A 21,172-nucleotide genomic window follows, 5' to 3' on the forward strand; every position below is an offset into this window, starting at 1 on the left:
AAAACCTAAAGCATCTAAAGCAGCCCAGAAGCTTCTTAAGGCCAAATAAGGTAATAACAAGTTTCATAAAGGCTGAGTCAATCACCTGACCTCAGCCCAACAGAGCATATTTTTTAAATGTAATGACAACAAAACCGATGGCAGGAAAACTCAGACTTCAGGCAGTCATTGGCCACAAAGGATTTCCAAGTATGACAAAATTATTCTTATAATAATAATGATGTTTGTTTGTAAAATTTATTTAGCGCCTGTGAAAATGGAGGAACTATATGTAATTCTTAAATGGCTAATCCAGTATTTCTGAGAAACCCCTTGAATTCAATGAAACACTTCAGCCACATCTTGAGGAGATGGTCCCAAAGCTCCACCTTGGCCCTTGTTTTGTAAATAAATGAACCCTTTTCTTGGTTAGTTAAACTTTTAGCTCCTACTTTTCATTCTGGTTTGGTTTGGGTTGTCTGTTGCTTTTGTTTCTTTGGTTTGTACTTATAATCTTGATATCTACCCCAAGCTCCTCCAGATTTCCCTTTGATATCAATGCTAATTTACAGAAACAGCCTCTGCTCTTCCTCAGAGGCCTTACACTAGATTTTGGAGAGCATTAGTGCTATTGATTAGTTACAGATTAAACTTGCCACTTAAACTTATCCCAGAGATATTGGCTGGAACTCCCACACTCTACAGAAGTCAGTTCCACTGCTCCACAGCCCAGTGCTGCAGGGCTTTATACCCCTCTATCTACCAGGTGGCATTTACCATACTGAATTTAGACTCATGCATGGCTGCTCAAGAGTCTGTTGTTATGTTGCTAATGCTTTGCTTTGGCGATTTGAACTACAGTAGATATGCAAGTAAACACCTGTGCCAGTAATGGGTGCACTGTAAAGTAGCTGAACTCACTCATTAAAATGAGTGTCTGGATACTTTTGTACATATAGGGCCGGTTTCCTAGACATGAATTAAGCCTAGTCTTGGCCTAGTCAAACACACACTACAGAGTATTCTGACTGGTGATTCTCCATTGAAAGTAAAACTTTAGGACTAGACTAACTTCTCTTTTGTAATAAACGAATACTAATTCCTCCATCTGTCTTACTTCAATTTGTCAGAGAACTCTAAAGACCATCAGACTGTCTATAGAGTTATACTTTAACAAGACAAGTCAAGCAGTTCAAACCAAGAAGGCTAATATGTAACAACCTGATCATAATCTGACCATGAGATTTATTCCTTCAAACAACTGGATGCACTGCATTTAAGACCCAACAAAGACGCTTCTCATGAGCAGTACATGAACTGTATGTTAACAAAAATTAAGAACTTATGAAGTTCCCTCAGGCCACCTATGCTCTCACCTCTTCGCTCCCCCCTTTCGCCAGCCCCCTTTCTCTTTATGTGAGTCATTCTCAGCTGGCCTTCTGTGTGTTCTGCTACAGACAGCCAGGTCTTTCATGGCAGCCTGAGGGAGTGGATGGCTCAGGATGAAATGGTGCCCTTGTTTTTGCCACTGGATGTGTTCACACAGTCCTGACAAGCTCCAAAGTTGTGCCATAAACAGCGGTTGTTAGGGCCCATAGAGAAAGCTGTGTGTCCTGACACGTTATCCCTATCTTGTGGGCTTAACAAGGCTGGCCTTGACCTAAACACATTCAATACAAGAATATCTTTCAGGGAACTTTTTTTCCAGATATAACTGCAATATTTTTTTACTTTGTGTTCTTGTGTATTATCATTATCTGCGCCTGGATTGAGACAAAACCCTGAAAGAACTTGTTGGGCTGTAGATTAAGCATTTCTTTAACAGACCACACATTTGTTGAAGAAGTGGTCTTATTCAACAAGTTCCAAGCTGTGCAGTAGGTGCAAAACAGTAGGAGCTGGTATATATTTGAGCAGAATGTACTGTAAAAGAAGCGTTATGGCTTCTTACTTTATATCTTTATTCTTTTTGTAACTGTATTTTTGAAGGGCCTTTTGGGGTTTGGGCTTTCATAATGACCAAAGATGAAGGTTTAACACACTAAACAGTTGCAAATACAGAGTCAACATGCATACTTAAAGGAATCCCAAACTCCTAGAAGTAAATGTTTGTAGAACATGTTTTTGGACTGATATTGTAAAATTCCAGCTCTACTGTCTACCTGAACATAAAATAGCTCAAACCCTCATAAATCATCAGAACGTCCTGCTTACAGCTCTGAGGGTAAGTGCTGAGTTAAAGGAAGAGCTTTCTGATACAAAGCACTCGGTGTCTGGTTGTAATGGAGCCCAGTGCAGCCACTTCCTGCATTAGGCCCAAATTGAGTTAGGACATTAAGAGTGTAGGAGATTGTTCCTGCATTGTTCATACCAGCTTGCACTGGGAGGGCTCACTGATGCGACAGAGTTTCCTTCTTTTACATTCCAGTCCACTGATCAGCACTTCACCACACAGAACAGATTTAATCTGGAAATTTAATCCTAGCTCTGTGGCCGACCTCCTGCAATACATGCATAGAGAACATTCTGATTTAGTGCTGCAGCGCTGTGAAAAAGTATTTGCCCATTCCCAACTCCAATATTTTTGCACATTTATTTTATTAAAAATAACAGGAGGACATTCTTCTTCATAATTTTCTGTAGGAGAGCAGAATTCATGCAGTGGGCTTCATGCTCATCTGCTCCAGAGAGTCCTATTCTATTGGCAGTACTTCTCCACAGGGACTAGACAAGCTGTCTGTGAGCATCTGCATGTATGTGTTAGCAATGGGTGCAGCGTAAAGTAGCTAAATGCATTCATTAGAAGGGGTGTCCACAAACATTTGGACATATAGTGTAGCTTTCGGATGCCTGTGCTCTTAATGAAGTAGGACAGTGTGCTGCGGTTTGCAGTTTGCTCCTCATCGCCAGCTCAAGACTTGCATACCTGCGAATGTCAGTGTGATGAGGTTGTCACATTGACTAACATGTGATCAAATAATGACTCCCCAGCCAAGCAGCATTAATTTGGCCCGATCCAGCATTGGGCTGTATCAACATAACCAAGCTAGCTGGTTCAGAAATAATAAGGCACATATGACAGAATAACAGGATGTACAAGAACGTTAAACAGCTATGACAAGACTGTGTCCAGTCATAAGATATATGTAGGCAGGTTATGTGTGGTATAGAATAACATGACTCTGATGCACTCCTAGATGCTAAAACACATTGATTTCCTCTCTTTCATTTTGATTGGAGGGCTCACATTACAGCAATGCCTCAAAGCCACATAGCACAGTCTAGCTTAGCAATGTTTTTAGCACTGTAACAAGAACATTGCTGTAATTGTTTCCAGGTTTTACTGGATAGTTTTGCTGTCCTCTTAGAGTCCTTTCAGGGTTCTGTGAAGTTAGATGGCTGAAGATAGTAGCCGGTTGGCTGGGTTAGCTTTTGGCCTAGCACTCGCCCAGCACCAGCTTGCTTTACTGGGTTTTGCTTTGCCGGGTTTTGTGGGCCTCTTTTGAGGGCCTCTTATGTAGACATCAGAAAAGACAAAGTAACAGTCACAAGGTCTAGTTTGTGTAGCAATGTGTTTTCTTATAACTGGAGTATCAACAAATACTCAATAAAATTATATAAAATAAGTGGATGCTGCAGTAAAGAGTAAATTCTGTTTCTGAAAGCATTTTGTATTTGTATCAATTTCTGACTTATTTTGTGTATTTTAATTCCTTTGGACTAAAAACACGGTGTGATACAAATGAACATGACTAAAAGCACTTCTGGTACATTAGCCTTGGTTTATCATTCAGTCTAAGAACAGTACAGTAATATGGTTTATTTAGCAGTCTGCTAGCTTCCTTCCTTTCTTGCAGCCTCTATTAACCTGTGCCACTCATTATCAGTAATTATTAACCAGTGCCCGTCATTATGGCGATATATATTAACCACTGTCACTCATTATCAGAAAGAAGCTACATGAACTGTTCTGAAATTAGATCTTTTGATGTTCTTCAGTTGAAACAACCACTTTCCACACATGCGAAAGAGCAGAACTGCCAGAGGTTATTGCGTTACAAATGGAAAAGTGAAGCGGAAACACTTAAAGAGGGAATGATGAAGGCTTTGCTCATTTACCATGGCAAATGGGATTTCACAGGGGGAAAGCCAATGTGATTACGGTGGGTTTAGAAATATTGTATGCACACATGCAAATTCCTGCCATTTGACTTTGCTTCATTACATTAAACCGGGGCAGCGAAAAAGCCTGTTCAGTTTCATTAGGGTCACTGCATCTGTCTACATTTACATTTACATTTACGGCATTTAGCAGACGCTCTTATCCAGAGCGACTTACAAAGTGCTTTGCTATTTACCCAAGAAAACCTCAGCTAGTTAGAATAGACTAATACAAAAGATACCTCCAAGCTTAGACATTACTAAACACAATACAATAAGGCGACCATAGAACTATTCGTCCAAGTGAAGATCAGTCTAGTGAAGTGAAGTCTAGTGAAGTCTAGTGAAGTCTAGTGAAGATCAGTCGTGTTAAACAGTGCTGTATATGTCACATCACGTGCTTGAACAAATGTCATCTCTATGGTAAACTTGTAAAAGCAAGCAGGAGATAAACATATAAACATGTTCATACACCAGATGCATGGAGTTAAAAAAAAAAGATGATTTCTGTTTCTCATTAACTTCTTTGCTTACATTGAATTTTCTTAGCTTCCCCATGTAGACATGAAAACAGTCAAGAAACTGGAAGAATGTTTCATTAGGTGGTGCAAGCTGCTCTAAACAGGTCTGTTCTGAATGAACACTTTTACACAAGCTCATGCTCATCTCTGCTAGAAATGAAATTATAAATTCTCATTTATGAACAATTAAATATGCCATTAAATGCATTTATTATGCATGTCTAAATAATAAGCATGTGACTTTGGATGTGAGCAAAAAATGCCCTGATGCAATTTTACAAGCCTATTAAGAAACCTTCTTACTTTACTCCAGAATTACAAAAAGGGAATGCAGCATGAGCTCTACTCTGGTGCATTAACCTATCATTTTTTTTAATTATACTGTTTAAGGGATTATTTAAAACAATAATATCATAGTTACCATAAAATACCACAGTAGATCAATTTAGATTCACAGTAGTCATAGTTACTATGAACTACCATAGTAAAAGCATGGCAGAATCACTCTATACACAAAGTTATCATAAGATGCCACAGTAGTTCATAATAGAATCATGGTTAACTATACAACAACCATTCTTACTATAAACTACCGTAGTAAACCATTGGGGTTAGCTAGCTGAAGAGATTGTAGCTGGTCGGCTGCTTTTAACCTAGCACCATGCCTAATGTCAGGCATGGGCTAGAAGACTATAAATTGGAACTGTGTTCTCTGGAATTATGGTGCTCCATCTACTACTTTTGGGATGAGGTGGGGATCATCCAACATCCTGACCTCACTAACGCTCTTGTCATTGAATATAATCAAATCCTCACAGCAATTCTCCAAAATCAGTAGCGGCAGTTACTCAACAAAAGCAGAACAAACACTTATTCTTTAAATTCCTTTGATTCTCAACAATGAATGAGCTGGTGTTCCAGTACTTTTGCCCATATAGTGTAATGTTTACTGATTACTGTTGTTTATCATATGATGAACAAAGCTAATCATTTACAGCTTATTTCTACCTAACACTGACAACATAACGAATAGCAAAGTCATAAACTCAGTTTAAAAAACCCTTGAGGATCATTTGTACTTCATGGTCGCTGGGAGGAGAATGTTGTTATAGCAAGTTCGTTTCACAGGCAGGCGTTGTTATTCTACATTGTTAATATGTTCTGAAAATGACTTTACACTAGTAAAACTGCAAGAATTATGGATGTAGTGCTGTTCACTAGTGAGCAAAATAGTGGTGATAAGGAGGCCTGGGACAAAAAAGCAGCAACACATAGAAGAAGCAGCATCAGGCCTTGTGTTGAGAATGTACTTATACCTTAGCTCTGGGAGTAGTTCACACCCATCACTTATACTAAAGCTTCTCATTCAGCCACACAGTCTGAAACACTAACCGGTAGCACGTAACAGTAAAACAATGATGTGTTGATTCAAAAGTTTGTCCCCTTAGATAACAGTTGACCTTGTGATTAAAGGGTCTTTCCACATTTGTCTGAGAAAACAGTGTTATCATGTCTGTGAATGTTCCACATTGGTACTTTGTGTAATTTTTTTGTCTTAAACTAGGCCAGCCAAGCTTTTCTTCCCCTCTGCTAACAGTCAGAGGTTAAATAGGCTTTAACAGGCCTTGGGGAAAGAATGTACCAACAGTTCTCATTTTTTGTCAAGACAAAATAGCTGTCTGTTCTTCATCACTGTTCGGTTTTAATGAAGTTTAATGAGTTATATGTGTCTTTGGGGTGGAATTCAGGAAGAAAACCACTTGCTGGCTGCTTATTTAAAAACAGACCTTGACCAAAATTTACATAACACTGATAGAAGAGCATGCCAGGAAATGCAGCCTGCTAGTGTGCAAGGGTAAAGACACGCACCAAAAGAGAAGAAAAAAAGCCTTTGAGCTTCCTTCTCTGGATTTCCATCCTAGTCTGTCCACAATAGGCTGCTTTGGTGTTTATGAGTGTGTAATTATCCCCGAATTAAAAGCTTTCCTTGAATTATAGAAGCCTTATGCTTTCTGGGACAAACAATCAACCACAGTGGAGCAAATTCCAATATTATTTATATTTTTGTAATCTTTCTCTCTCCCTATTTTCACTTTCATTGAGTCTTAAAATGTTTAGAACTGGACAGCATCCCCACTGAGCAGGGCCAAGCTAAGGGAGCTCCATGCGACAAACTTTATAAAGATTTGTAAGTTTGTTTTTAAAAGCCTGCATGAATTAGCATGAATTATGACAAGGATCTAGTATCACACAATGATGCATGACTGTAGTGTGTAGATATTCCCACAGACTGAACAGAAGAAGTGACTGATCATTCCGCACCAAGAGCCAAGAGCCCTTTGAGCTTCAAATACGGCTCTGCTCGACCCGCCATCCCTCAAAATCCACAGAAGACAAGCGTCCAGGCTTTTTTCTGTCCTGGCACCAAAGTGGTGGAACGAGCTTCCCCTGGGTGTCCGGACGGCAGAGCCGCTCGCTGACTGAAGACCCACCTCTTCCGAGATTACTTGGGCGAATAGCAGAGTGGTCTCCTTGCTGATTTGTGTTTAGTAGAATCTAAACTTATAATTCAAACGTATCTTTGAATTATTAGTCTATTCAAACTAGCTGAGGTTGTTCTTGGGTAAATAGCAAAGCACTTTTGTAAAAGTGCTAAATGCCTTAAATGTAAATGATCTAAAAGATGCATAAAAATTATGTTGGGTGTTTAACCTTTTTATCTACAATCTACAGTATATCATGAAATGTTGACAGTCAGGTGTTTGACATACATACATGAAATAGGGTGAAATTTTTATTAGTATAAAGTGCGTAAGACATTTCACAATCCTGTCCACATAAAAATGGCGCATTTGAAATCTATTGGGCCTATCAAAATCTGGCCTCTTGCGATTTCCAGGGCTCTGAATGGTTTAGTAGACTAAGATACCATGGCCCGATGATCTGAAGTTCGAATCCAGGGTCATGCTGCTTTGCCATTAGCACAATAGAGGGTGTGCACATGACCGGGCAGGTCACTAAATGGCAAACCGTCAGACTGAGTGGCAGCGTTAGCATTCAGTGTGAATGCAGCTAACACAAAAACATGAAACGAGCCCTCCTTTTACGGAAGAGAAGAGAAACGGGATTGCTGCAATTCGAAGAAACACCTGGAATCCAGGCACCGAGATGTGTGGGAGCTCACTGAGTGGGGAAGTCATGCTCTAAAAACAGATGAGAAAAAAAACCCAACCCGCAAACCTGGATGAGCCAGTCCACTAAATGTGCCTGAAAACCGTTGAAAACTCCTAAGACCATTCACTCGACTCCACTGTGTTCTCAGATATGAGGCTTTATCCTCTAAACAGGTGTGATTTGAGGCTCAGTCAGCTGGACGTCTCTGGCTACACATCCGTGTCCATGGACCATTGGTTCTTTGGTCATTTGGATTGCTGTTAAGTCCAACTGTCATTAAATTGAGCAGATAATCGCTTGTTTCATTCAACAACATTCAGTTTGGTGGTTTTCCCTAATAAATGCATTCATGCTGCAAAATATTTTGCTACTGAGTCAGACTAAAGGGAATGCGTTCCAGCGAGAATGTGACATCAATTCATACCCGAACATCTGTCTTTTTTAAACAGGCTGGACCAGAACACAATGTTGTACTATTTAGCCATATGAAGATTTTCATTCATACAATTCGCACAATTAGCCATGCTATCTCTAGCTGGGTAGATGGAACACAATAGGTACACTCCTATTGTGATGCTGGCCAGCACAGGTGTCTGTTAGCTGATGTATCAGAGATCTGATGCTTTCTTCCAAGTGTTTTGGCAGCCCAGTGATGCTGCATTGGCAGTTGTTTGAAAAGAGACGTTGGCTGACTTCACATGTATTGGAGGAGGCATGTGCTTCTCCTCACCCTCCTGTTGGAAGCATTGCAAGTGAAAGGGGAGTCCAAGTGAATGGGTGGGGTAATTGGCTCAGCTAAATATGGGTAGGAAATTGAACCTGCTGTCAAAAAGGGGTTTGATTTCCCTCTCTTACCAGCATATTAGCATATCTCTCAGAGTCTTCTTGTCCGTCCAGATGTTATCTTGACTTTCGTTGTTGTTTATCTTATTATCTTATCCTAATGAGATTTTATTCCACTTGAATGATGTTTACAAAGTCCACAATAAATGGTGCATGTGATAATTATTGGCCAAGCTGGATAAATTGGCTTATCAAACTCTGTCACCATTTTATCATCATTCTGATTGGCCTTGTGGAAAGATTACAGTAGGACATACAGAGAAAAAAAGAAAATCTTCATATGGCTTAATAGTACAACATTGTGGCCTATGGTGACCTGTGTTCTGGTCCAGCCAGCTTGAAAAAGAATACACTGGGAATGCAAATAGCACACTAACTAATCTATGTGTATATTATGCTTCAATGTTCAATTTTTTTTATGTCAAAGACAAAACTTGATGTTCCAAGACTAACAGCAGATTACAGACATATATCCAAATGTTGGCAGTGATGATATACAGAGCCAAGGCCACTTAAAGAGAAGCAAGCCTTCATATGGCCTAATGGTTCAGCATTGTGTCCTGTGCTGACCTGTTGTCTGGTGCAGCCTGCTCGCTGCCTGCAGATGTTAAAGCTAATTAGTGACCCCAGGGACAGAGAGAGAGCGAGAGAGAGAGACAGCACTGCAAGCAAGTGCAGTCACTGTGCCGGGAGAGAGTACATGCTAGTGGTATCAGGCCACTTTCAGTAAGCAAAACGTTGAATATGTCCTCTGCCACACAGAGGTTAAGGGTCACTTTAAGAAATGGCGGGTACAATGAGAGGAAGGAAAAAATGTGAAATGTGGTTGGCTGTGTGGGTTTTGTATTGAGGGGTTTTGTGTCCGTGCAAATTATACTCTAAATATAAATAGAGAGTTTGAGTTTACTCCACGATTCGGTTGGATTTGTGTGTGTGTGTTTCTAGTCTTCTGTTAGTCTTGGAATATTCTCTTTGACATGCAATCAAACATTCAGAAACATTGGCACACTGAAGCATAATGTAATCACCAAATAGCGAGTATAATGCACGTTTTGTTCCTCCCTGCCGCATACTTTCCTCCAAAACAAACATCTTTTCTAGTGCTTAAATTAGCACGATCACCCTGAAGGAGAAACACATGGTCAGTGGCTGAATGTTGATTGCTTGAATATAAATGTTGGTCTCTTTCTCATATAGTCTTAGACAGGAAAGACAAAGAATGAGATGCAGCTTGTGGGTATGCTGATGCTGATGGTATAGCTTATTAATGTGGAGGTAGTAAACACAGCCTCTTTAGCTAATCAAACATAAAACACAAAATTTTCAAGAAATCCCAATGCACATGTACTCTGTGCTTGGGGTGTGCGATATTGACAACAAATATATCTTAATATTTTTCTAATAATATCTCTATATTTTTTGTATTCTGCCGATACAACAATTAGCCAATACTTTTCATCCTTCATAATGTGTTTGTAAAAGTCTTGCATTGTGCTAGCTTGTTCTGCTTATTAATTTACTTAAAACTGAAGCAGATTTTAAATTACATTACATTTAGATTCCATGTTATTTATTGTCATTTTCAAAGGTTTTAAGTTTTAGCATTTTACTTTATGTATGTTTTAACATCCGAAATAAATTCAAGATCTATTTCACCTAAACTGTAAATTATATGATTGCACTGTTTACAGAGGTCAGGGGTCATACTGTCTGACGGCGGCACATTTTGTCAGCCCTCTACATTTCTAGAAGAAACAGTGCAGTCACATAATCTGATAATGTCTGTCTCTGTCAGAATATGTGACTGCACACAAGTAGAAATCTCAGAAACTACCCACTGAGCTCACAGAATTCGACAGTCACAGATTATGGTACAACAGGTCCTTGGCTGTTTTCAATATGTCTTCATATTCAGCACAGATTCACAGATGGTGAAATAAATTCGTTGTCAAGCTGTCTTTAATTGCAACCGATTTTTGACATGGTTTGCAGCTTGTGTTGCGGTGAACTTGTAGGCTATGCTAGTGCACTGAATGCGCAGTAGTCTATCCTATCAGGATAACGGGCTCAGTGAATATGTGAACTCTTGAGGCGTGGTTTTGAGTGGTTTTTCCACAAAGTGAGTGACATACTCAGTAATGTCTGCTCGCACATCGTTAAAACAACACTTACGATATTGTCCTAGGCAATGCGTGTGGCCTGTTTAAATGTTTGGGATCTTACAGAGTCAGAACTCTTGTAGCAGCTAAGAGTCTTTCAGTTCCTGCAGTTGCAATCTTTTCCTCTTATCCCTCTAGTTCTGAGATATTCTTGGGTCGTCTTGCAATGATAGCTTATGTAAGATCTATTCACAATTTGTCTATAATGTTTAAAACAGGGGATGGATAAGCCATTCTCTTTTTAGCTTCAGCCTTTAAATGGTTGTTTTGGCATTTGCTTCCAGGATTTGCTGTTTTTTTTATGGAATTCATTATTGTTTCCTCCTGTGCAATACTGTCAATGCCACTGGCAGCAGTACAACCCTATCCACCCCCATGCTTCACAGTTGGCAAGGTGTTATGTTCATGAAATGCAAGTGATTGTATATATATATATATATATATATATATATATATATATGAGAAACCTGAGTAGGCAGAAAATGTCCTTGAGAATCACCAGTTGCTAAAATGTTTGACTTTGACCCACCTGCTTGGCAACAACAGTGGCAGTTCCCAGTGCTAATCACCGAAACTGCAAAAGGCAAAGTACGCCTTTGCTATATTTGATGTCAATTTACTTCAGAAGTCTGGAGGGGAGGACAAACAACTGATTCAGTGCCTGAAAGAAAGCGTCCCTGAAATTTCATTGTGACATGATGCACCAGGAAACACCTCCAGATCAGTTATTATTAGCTACTATTGATGAGCTTTCAGGCTTTTGAGGGTTTGTGCAGGAGGAGAAGATTATTATTTTTTGATTATGCTTTTTTTAGTTTTTAAAAAGACATTGGGTGACATGTTGTTCAGTGAAACAATAAACCCCTAGCTCTGGTTCATGCTGATAATGGCTGGAGGTGCTTGTGCGCTAGCTCCAGAGTGAACTAAAATAAGTATGATGACGGCGCAGTATTGCTGGAGGGAAATGAAGGAGAGAGGAGTCGGTCAAAGATGCTTCACTCTCTCTTGGAAAGCTGCCGTGACATATTCATTCTGTCTCCTCCTATAGACCTGAGACGTAACTGTTACTTATCTTTACTTATAGTTTCACATTACACAAGAAAACAAATGTTGCAATGAAAATGCTCTAATACAACCGAACACACACAGCTTGCAAATTCTACATAGAAAAGTTCAGGACTGAAAGAAATAAATGAACAGAACCTTTGTCATGAACATTGAAGATAGAGATTGGAATTCATGGGCTGCCAGGCATGTTCCTCCTTCCAAAATTGTTATTTCATAATTGTACTTAATGTAACATTTGGACCATTTCTATTTTGGACAATGTCCATTTGTCATGATATGATTACATATTGCAAAAAGCAGCTGGCGTTGTCAGTGGTATAAACAACACCTGGATTTGACAGCAACTAACTTTTGGGAAGGTGCAGACTGGCAGAACAATGATCAAAGTTTAATAGCAAATGAATAAGCATTCTGCAGTTGTTAGTGTACAGGGAAAGGTAACATGCACAATGTGGAACATTTATGCCTTACTTGGCACATGCACAGTGCTCTCTTGTGGCACTCCTTGCATGACTTGACAACTGAAACTATTCTGTGATCATCCATGGCACATTAGCTCTCTATTGCTGTCTGTCCCATATTGTTTAAAACTTTAATGAGAATGTCCTACAGTACAACTCCAAGACTCTTTAGTCTATTTGAGACTAAATTGCTGCAATTTGATGCATGTGTGACAATTTAGGACCATATGTGGACCATTTCTCTTGGCTTGTCAATAGAAATTATTTATAATTACTTGGAATCAAATCATGTTACTATCATGGGAGCAACCATGGCTTAATGGTTAGAGAAGGGGCAGCCATGGCCTAAAGGTTAGAGAAGGGGCAGCCGTGGCCTAAAGGTAAGAGAAGCAGAGTCGTGGATGGAAGGTTGCTGCTCCAATCCCCAGGCCGAGGTGAGCTTGAGCAAGGCCTCTAACCCTCAATTGTTCCCTAAGTACTGAGGTGGCTGCGTGTTGCTTTGGGTGTGCATTCTCACTGAACTACCCAGCTATGTCCATGTAGGGCCTGTTTGGGTTGCCCAACTAAAAGTTTTGTCCTCTGCTTTGATGTTGGTTCCACATATGGAATTCCACCAGGGTTCGTGATGGGACCAGGAGGGGTTGGGCTTGGGCCCAATCTGGGTTGTACACAGCACATGGGGCCTAGATGTGAGGCGGGCAGTAACAATAGGGCAAATTTAAAAATTCCAATTTGGTCCCAGTATGTACAAACCAGTCTGTCTTCCTGCAACCCACTTAGCCCATGTTCCACCCATGTGAGCCCCACATGAGCATTTTGGCTGGGTAATGAGATAAATTCTGCGGATGAGGTTGTACTGCTGTGCAGTGGTGCTAAAGTGTGCTGAATCTTCAGTTATGCGGTTTTCATGATTATCTGTTGGCTACATTAGCCTTCTAGCTCTGGCACCAGACTTGTCTGGGCTAACAGGAAACATTTGACTTTTCACTAATTATTCCAAAATTCTCTGTTCTTGTATGTCAGGCTTTTACTCAAGCACATCTGTACACAACCACTCACCCACCCACACATACTGAGACAGTCCACTAAAGATGGAAGGTGATACACACCATGAGCAAACATGAGGCACTTATGGTTGGGGATTTTCCAATTAGGGGTCGTGTGTGGGTGGAGACCCACTACATAAGCTCCAAGTCAGAGCTCATCTGGCTGCTTTTCATCACTAACAGATGTTCCTCTATCCCACCAACTCACAGCCAGCAGTGCTGTTCCAACCAGTAGGACCAGTAGGACATCAGCAGACCTTGTGTACTTCATTAGATGTGCTTGCTTTCTGTTGTAGATGTGAGATTTTGAGTGGAACAGAGCAAAGAACTGTACTGCTGAGGAGACAGTGTGCAGACCAGAGACTGAGAATGAGGTTTTAGGGAGCATGATCCAATACTCTGCTACCAACCACACTTGCAAGATAAATCTCCCAGTCGAAACTGATTATGACAACAAACTGATGCCTTACATGTGTTAACATCACAGCCCTCTGGGTTGGGTGTAGCATTTTCATAATCGTTATAAATTATGTCACAGTGTGCTTTTCTGAGTGTATCATGGGTGTTGTCAGTACTAGTTTTTCTCCCCAGTGAACAACTATTCTCTCTGCTCTTGCCTTTAGAAAAACAACTCATAAGTGGAAGTAACAATCAGCTATCATTTTTATAACCATAAAAATTCCAGAAAGATATGATACGATAAGATATGTAGAATGGACTGATCAGTGTTTTTGGGCCGATACTGACTGCCCATCGTCTTTCAGTACAATCGGCCGATGGCTGATACCTATAGTGGGCAGGGCTGGATACCTTATATAATGTTGTGTTCATTGTCTCTTAAGATGAAATGTCAAATGTGGTCTCTCAAAACCAGTTCCCAGGATCAGCTCTCAGATCACTGATCGCATATTTGGGCTATAAATCAGTCTATACTGATATACAGCCGATCATTCCTTCCACGTCTACTGAAATGCATGTACAGTAATTACCATTACTCACTGGCTACCAAGTTTATTAGCGGCTGCCCGTCTATACTGTGGCCAGAGTCTTTAAAAAATGCATGCATCCACGCTAACCCTTCAGTGTATTAACTGCTATATAGTCACTGACTAACCTAAATTGTAAGTAAAATGCTGTTTTAGCACCCTTATGACAATAAAACACAACACTGTTTAACTTATGTGAGTGTGTATGGAGTGTTATGGAGTGTTAAAAGGGGTGTCCAAAAACATTTGGACATATAGTGTACTTTCTTAGAATGAACTGATCTGCCCAACGGGAGCTAATTATAAGGATCAAAGGCCGCCACCCAAATTATGTCATCATCTCATCTTTAGAAAAATACAGGAGGACACTTTCATAAATAAGGACACAGAAAGAAGAAGTTGAAAGCATGCACTGAGGTACCACCTGGTGGACTTTAGAAACATGCCATATTGCAGCGGTTTTATTAATAAAAACTATATCATCAGTGCCATGTTACAGATACAGAGATAGAGATAGATAGATAGCTTTTTAATCCCAGAGGGAAAGCATGTATTACAGCAACACAAAAGTACGGTGTAAAGTAAGGTTTGTTGAACTCTAAATAAAGCTTTAAAGAAGTATAAGGAGGTCTTCTGGGGTCTTCAGTATGCAGTGGTCATTACCTACCAAAAGTGGTCCAACTAAAGGCAATCCGTGACCCGGCAACAGGGTCATGGGCACCAAAGTTTCATTGACACAATCTATAGAGGCCCCACCTCACAACTTACAGGACCTATAGGACCTTCTGGGCAGTGGTGGCTCAGCGGTTAGAGCGCCGGGATATCGATAACAGGGTTGTGGGTTCGATTCCCGGGCTCGGCAAGCTGCCACTGTTGGGCCCTTGAGCAAGGCCCTTTACCCTCTCTGCTCCCCGGGTGCTGGAGTTGGCTGCCCACCGCTCTGGGTGTGTGTGTGTACTCACTGCCCCTAACACGTGTGTGTGTGTGAGTGTGTGTTCACTACCAGATGGGTTAAATGCAGAGGACACATTTCGCTGTACAGTCCACACTGTACAGTGACGAATACGTGCACCTTTATCCTTTTTTCTGCTAACATTTTTGGTGCCTAATGCCACAGGACGCTTTCAGAGGTCTTGTGGAGTCCATGCCTCGAGGGGTCAGATCTGTTGTGCCGGCACAAGGAGGACCTACTCAATGTAAGGTGGTGTCAATGTTATTTAAACTGAATAAATGGCCAAGACTTTCATTACTAAAACAAGTCAGTCATACAGTGATGCATTAATGCAGTATTTGATGTATTATTTCTGAACTCCAGAATACTAGATGTAACATGAAACGATGATGTTTGGGAAACTGCCACTCTTGGGCCCTTGAGGAAGGCCCTTCACCCTCTCTGCCTCATGGGTGACATTGTAATGGCTGCCCATCACTCTGGACATGTGTGCTCACTATATCAGTGGGTGTGTTTGCTTACTAGTGTGTGTATGTTTGTGTTCACTGCATGAAGGCCAATTTTCCTCTGTGTTCAACACCAATAGTAGATGTGGTTGTCTTGACCACCTTAAAGAAAAGAATAGGTCAAAATGACCACTGGTGCACCTCAACAAATCAAAAGTTTATAGTTTGACAGATAAAGTATTTTGAAGTCTGTGTAGACAAGGTCTTATGGACAGATGACATACAGGAAAATATAAAAGTAACAGTTCTGTTGAGCCTTCTGTGAAACATGGTGGTATGGGCATCTTGTCCTAATTAAAAAGGAACTGCTAATGATCCAAACAGTATAACCTCAGGATGAACACATTACAGCATCTTAAGACTCAGATTCAAGTGAATGCCTTAAACTCAGCAGACAGTTCACCTTGCAGGAGTCATTATTAGATCATTTCTAAAGTGTACTAAGAAAGCCACTACTCTCTTACCTAAAGGTCACACAAAACTACAAAATTAGGTTTCTTGCCGTCAGCTTGCTGAGATCAGTGATGACATGTCAGCCAAGTTTAAGCAATACGCCAGGCTAATTAAGCAAAAAAAATGGCCACCATGTGTTGTTTGTTTCCTGCAAACTTGATTTGTATGTCTGGACAAAAGAGCTGGTGTGTGGAGTTGGCTGGGTATAGAAACTTGGGGTCCGTCGGCTGGTCTCATAAGCATGCCCCTCACCCCTCGCCGTGTGCCAGATGGTGTCTTTAGGATTTCCTGATAAATATTAATGGGACTTCCACGAGGGAGCAACAGGAGGTGTGCACTTCCAGTCTGCTTTTTGGAATGCCTCGCCTTTAAATTCCAAAGGGAACTCGCACATACAGTATAAGAAAAGAGGCAGGGAAAGATACAGAACAACATGAAGGCCAAAAGGATTAACCCAGTGGACAAACTAAGAGTTGGCACTACAGCCGGCCAAAATGGCTCCCTTTGTATGTCCCTTTGAAATGGTGCCTCCTTTTCTAAGCCAACTCCACTTGAGTTCTTGCTCCAGTGCCAATAGCAGGGTCTGTCCAGTGAGGCAGGCGGTAGGAGGGAGGATAAAGAGTTTAAGAGTGTGTCACCTGTCAGGCTAGAGCAGGCAGTCTGCATCTGTGTACCCCCTGCAGAGGTTCATCGTTGGCACATTTTACACAAGCTGGCGGCTAAAGGAACATGTAGGACCTGAAAAAAAACGGCAGTGAAATGATTCCTGAAACCTGTGCTACTATGAAGACTAATGGTGCAGCTGGACTGATTTATCACGTGTGAAAGCCAAAGCTGGTGCTAAATCGTGCTTTAAGTCTTAAACACTGATATAAATGACTGTTTCTCAGGGATGTAATTACTGGAGTGGTTTGCTATACTAAACAGCAACCAAATGGCACCACATGCAATCCCCTCTTCTGGGATTGTCATTGTTTTTTTTTTTCTTTTCAGATTGGTGAAGTAATTTAACACTAGCATTGATTTGATCGCAGCTGACTTAGCTAAAGCAAGCTACACTACATGGACAAAAGAATTGGGACACCTGCTCATTTGTTTCTTTTAAAATAAAGGCAATTAAAAAGGAGTTTATTCCGTCCTTTTTTTTTTGTTCTTTTTTTGGGTCATTGCTGTAAGGATTTCATTGCATTTAGCCAAATGAATATTACTAAAGTCAGAATGTTGGATAAAAACCACCCACCTCATCCCCAACTCCCTTACTCATGCCAGAAGAATTGGATGGAGCACCATTATTCCAACACTGAGTTCCACTGCTCCACTGCTTAATGCTGGGGCTATATTTATATGTTCCTATTTTATTGACAATATCTCTCAAAAGGGACTTGACTTTACAAGCTGTGTGTGTGTGTATTTGCCCATCTCTGTCAGCAATGGGAGCAACTTTAAATAGCTGAAGGGGTGTCCTCAAACATTTGGACATGTAGTGTATGACTCTGCTTGAAAAAAGCAAACAGATAACAGCATCACTGTGGTATTAATGTCATGGTAGTTAAATTTACTCAGGTAGTTATAGAAACCCAAGAGCAGACAATCCTTTAAATATCATCACGGGACCAATGGGCATCTACCATCAGAAAGAGACAGCACAAGTTTGATTTTATTGGAGGTGTGCAAGACTAAGGTTTGCCTGATCATGCTGGCATTTGTTTCATTTGGAAATTATTTTCTGGACAGTGAAAAAAAAAAAAGGTTTTTATGAGGTGTCCTAATTTCTACATGACTGTATAGATCAGTAGCTACGCATATGGGGTACAAAGTTGCCTTTAATTAACCTAAAGTTTACCAGTGACTTCAGTAAACAGGTTCACCTCTACGTAGTCCTAATCTAAGAATGGGACGTGTGTATGGGGGAGGGTTAGATTTGTGAAGTAGTAACCTCTCCTAGATTCAGTTGGAGTGATCAGCTCCAAGAGGGGGAAAACCAGTCAAGCACTCAATGGACCAGGGGTCCGGAGACGGTTACATGTGACAAAAGGAGGGAGAGTTGAAGAGGAAGGAGGGAGGGCGAGGGTGGCAGAGTAAAGCAGCTGGGATTGACGCCGCACACAGTAGATCTCATTGTGTTCACTTGGCTTATCCTTTATCAGTCTGCCGCGACGTGGCTACCTCACAACATCCTTTCTGCAGCTCCTTCAGCTTACAGTGATGCCGGGACTGCAACTCTTACTGTGTTAGGCGAACCTTCAGCCTTTTTCAAACTCACTCTGGCTTTTACTGCAATGAGCTCTTCCTGGGATTTTATCTGAAGGCAGGCATGGTGGTTTTTCTGAGTAAAAATGTCCGATCTCTGCTGTCAATCTTCAAGAAGAAGGGTGAGTAGAAAACTGGGGTTTAAGACAAAATTAAAAATTAGAGGTGCCTTATAGATTTTTGGCTTGAATATACAGCTTTAAAGACAAATATTGACTTGAAAAATTGAATATTAAATAGGTCTCATGGGATTATTCCAAAGAGCCCTGCCAGAGACTAACCAGAGAAGAAAGAATGCATTTTTAAGAATGTTAAGGTCTTTTTTTGTTTGTTTCATAGATGGAAAATGGACAAATAATTAAGAATCAAGGTGTTTCAATTAGCTTTTATTTGTGTATTATTTGTAAACTTCAGAGCTACCCCTTACCCCCTTAACACTGTAGCATCATAGTAAACCTACAGTACACCTAATTATCCGTTTTCTATTGAATGAACAGTTTTGTAAGACAGTCTACAAGTTACTAACTCTGTTGGTTACACAGTCTATGAATAAAGTATGTGTAGGCTGTAGACATCTGAATAAGAAATCGAGAAGCAGGTGCTGAGCTGTGGGATGTTAGCTTAAGGGGACAGCATTTCTTGGAAAAGCTGAAAGCCTTTTTTTAACCTTCCCTGTCAAAAAGATTATTCAGAAATTAGCATTTTGACATCAGAATCTGATGGTAATTCATTTTGTGATTTGATGTCTTATTGATGGTGTTGGAGAGAAAAAGAGAGGAAGAGACGTCCTCCATATGTCTGCGATCAGGCTGCACCCTGCTGTTTATAAGACGACTTTGAAAGACTTAGCCGTGGTCGACTCTGACCTTAAGTTTTTAAGTTATGATCAGACAGGGATGAGGAAGAGGAGTGTCTGAGGTAAAACATACAGAAGTAAGGCCCATTTCTTTGCTCCCACCATCCACCTTTTCATTTCATACTGCTTCCTTAATGCTGGTAGATTTATTGTATTAGAAAACCTAAATACTGAATAGTGTCTCTTTTTGTGTAGAATATATGAGAAGTTCCGATCTAATAATCATATAATGGATAGCTTTAGCTTTGGGTCAGTTACATACCACATCATATTGTAAAGTGTACCTGCCCATGTTCCTTACATTAACATCATAACTCTACATCACAATCACAATCCCCAATAGCCAGGTCACTGACACCCCCACTGGGTACCCGCTAATCCAGACACTTAAAAGGTGAAACCATGTAGAGGGTTTGAAGCGCTAATAAAGAGCTGAGGGGGTTTCTGTTAGGGGAAGGTCCCTCTCTAGGCAAAAACCTTTCATCAAGTTGGCATCCTAATGTCCTTCGCAAGACTTTAAGGCTCTCAGGAGGACATTAGGAAGCTGATAGGGGGGCCTGTATGAAGCTTCTTACTGTTTCTCAGACAGTGTCCAAAGGCAACTAAAGGTCACCCTCAAGTGTCGTGTTTCTCCCCCATTGTCCAGCTAACAGTCAGCCTTAGTGCTAATCAGACATAACACCCTTTGACTTCAACAGCTCAGGGGCCACTGGCTGTCTCATTACAGTGAAGTCAGAATGCAGTGACATGTAAACTGCAAATGATTTGCACTAGATATGGCACAACTATTTTAATGTGTCTTTCAAAGTTTCAAAGTTAGGCCTAAAGAAAACATCTGCCTCACTTCCTGAATTTGTCCAAAACAAGGTGTATTACAAGCTGGGGGATTTATCTGGCCAATCCAGCCTATCTGCTACCTGGGGTGTAATGTTTCACGGGCCTTAGCCAATCCAGGATTTACCCTACCACATGCTGAACGGTGTATCTGTCTGCCAGGCTGTTACCTGAAAGAGATGAACATGTGCTGCATCACAACAACTACTGGGGTGGCTGGACCACCCATAAACAGGAGATTCACCTCAGGTCTCCAGGTTAAACACAGACACAGTGACATAGAGTAGCTGATAGCACTGACAGACTGCTGCACTGCCTTAGATATATGTTCTATATAGGCAGAAGTATTGAGACGCTTGCTTTTCCATTGTTTCCCCTAAAATCAAGTGTGTTAAAGAGTTTATCTGGCTTTTGTTTGAGTAACTGTCTCTACTGTCCAGGGAAGGCTTTTTACTAGATTGCAATTAGGATGTGATTGCATTCAGCAACAACAGCATCTTATCCCTAAAAATATTAATAAAAGGATCTAGCCCATGCCTGGCATGAACCATGATGCCAATAGAGCTCCAGAGTGCTCCAGAGAGTCCTATTGGCAGTACTTCTCTCCAGGGACTAGACAAGCTGTGTGTGTGCATGTGCACATCTGTGCCAGCAATGGTTATATATTAACTTCAAATTGATGCATGCATTCGTTTAAAGGGATGTCCACAAACATTTGGACATTTAGTGGATAAAGGATATATACACATAGGGTTCTTGCATTTATGTTTAATCACAGTTTTATGCCAAAGCCAATTTGAAAATCATGGTAAATATTATTAGTATTGCTATATTATTAGTATTAATAATACTAATTAGTATTAAGCAGCCTGTGGCCCGCTGGCGGACCGAAAGTGTTATTACAAAAGTCTGTTACCAAAGAA

The 21,172-nt window shown here is 40.7% G+C and overlaps 1 protein-coding gene across 1 annotated transcript in view; it reads left to right on the forward strand.

Annotated features, from left to right (window-relative positions):
• The window catches only part of nhsl3 (NHS like 3), a 53,416-nt gene that overhangs the window by 24,239 nt on the left and 8,005 nt on the right, over positions 1–21,172 (forward strand). The gene's annotated exons all lie outside the window — the stretch shown is intronic.

This window comes from Salminus brasiliensis, chromosome 3 (genome assembly GCF_030463535.1).
Source record: "Salminus brasiliensis chromosome 3, fSalBra1.hap2, whole genome shotgun sequence".
Classification (NCBI taxonomy): Eukaryota; Metazoa; Chordata; class Actinopteri; order Characiformes; family Bryconidae; genus Salminus; species Salminus brasiliensis.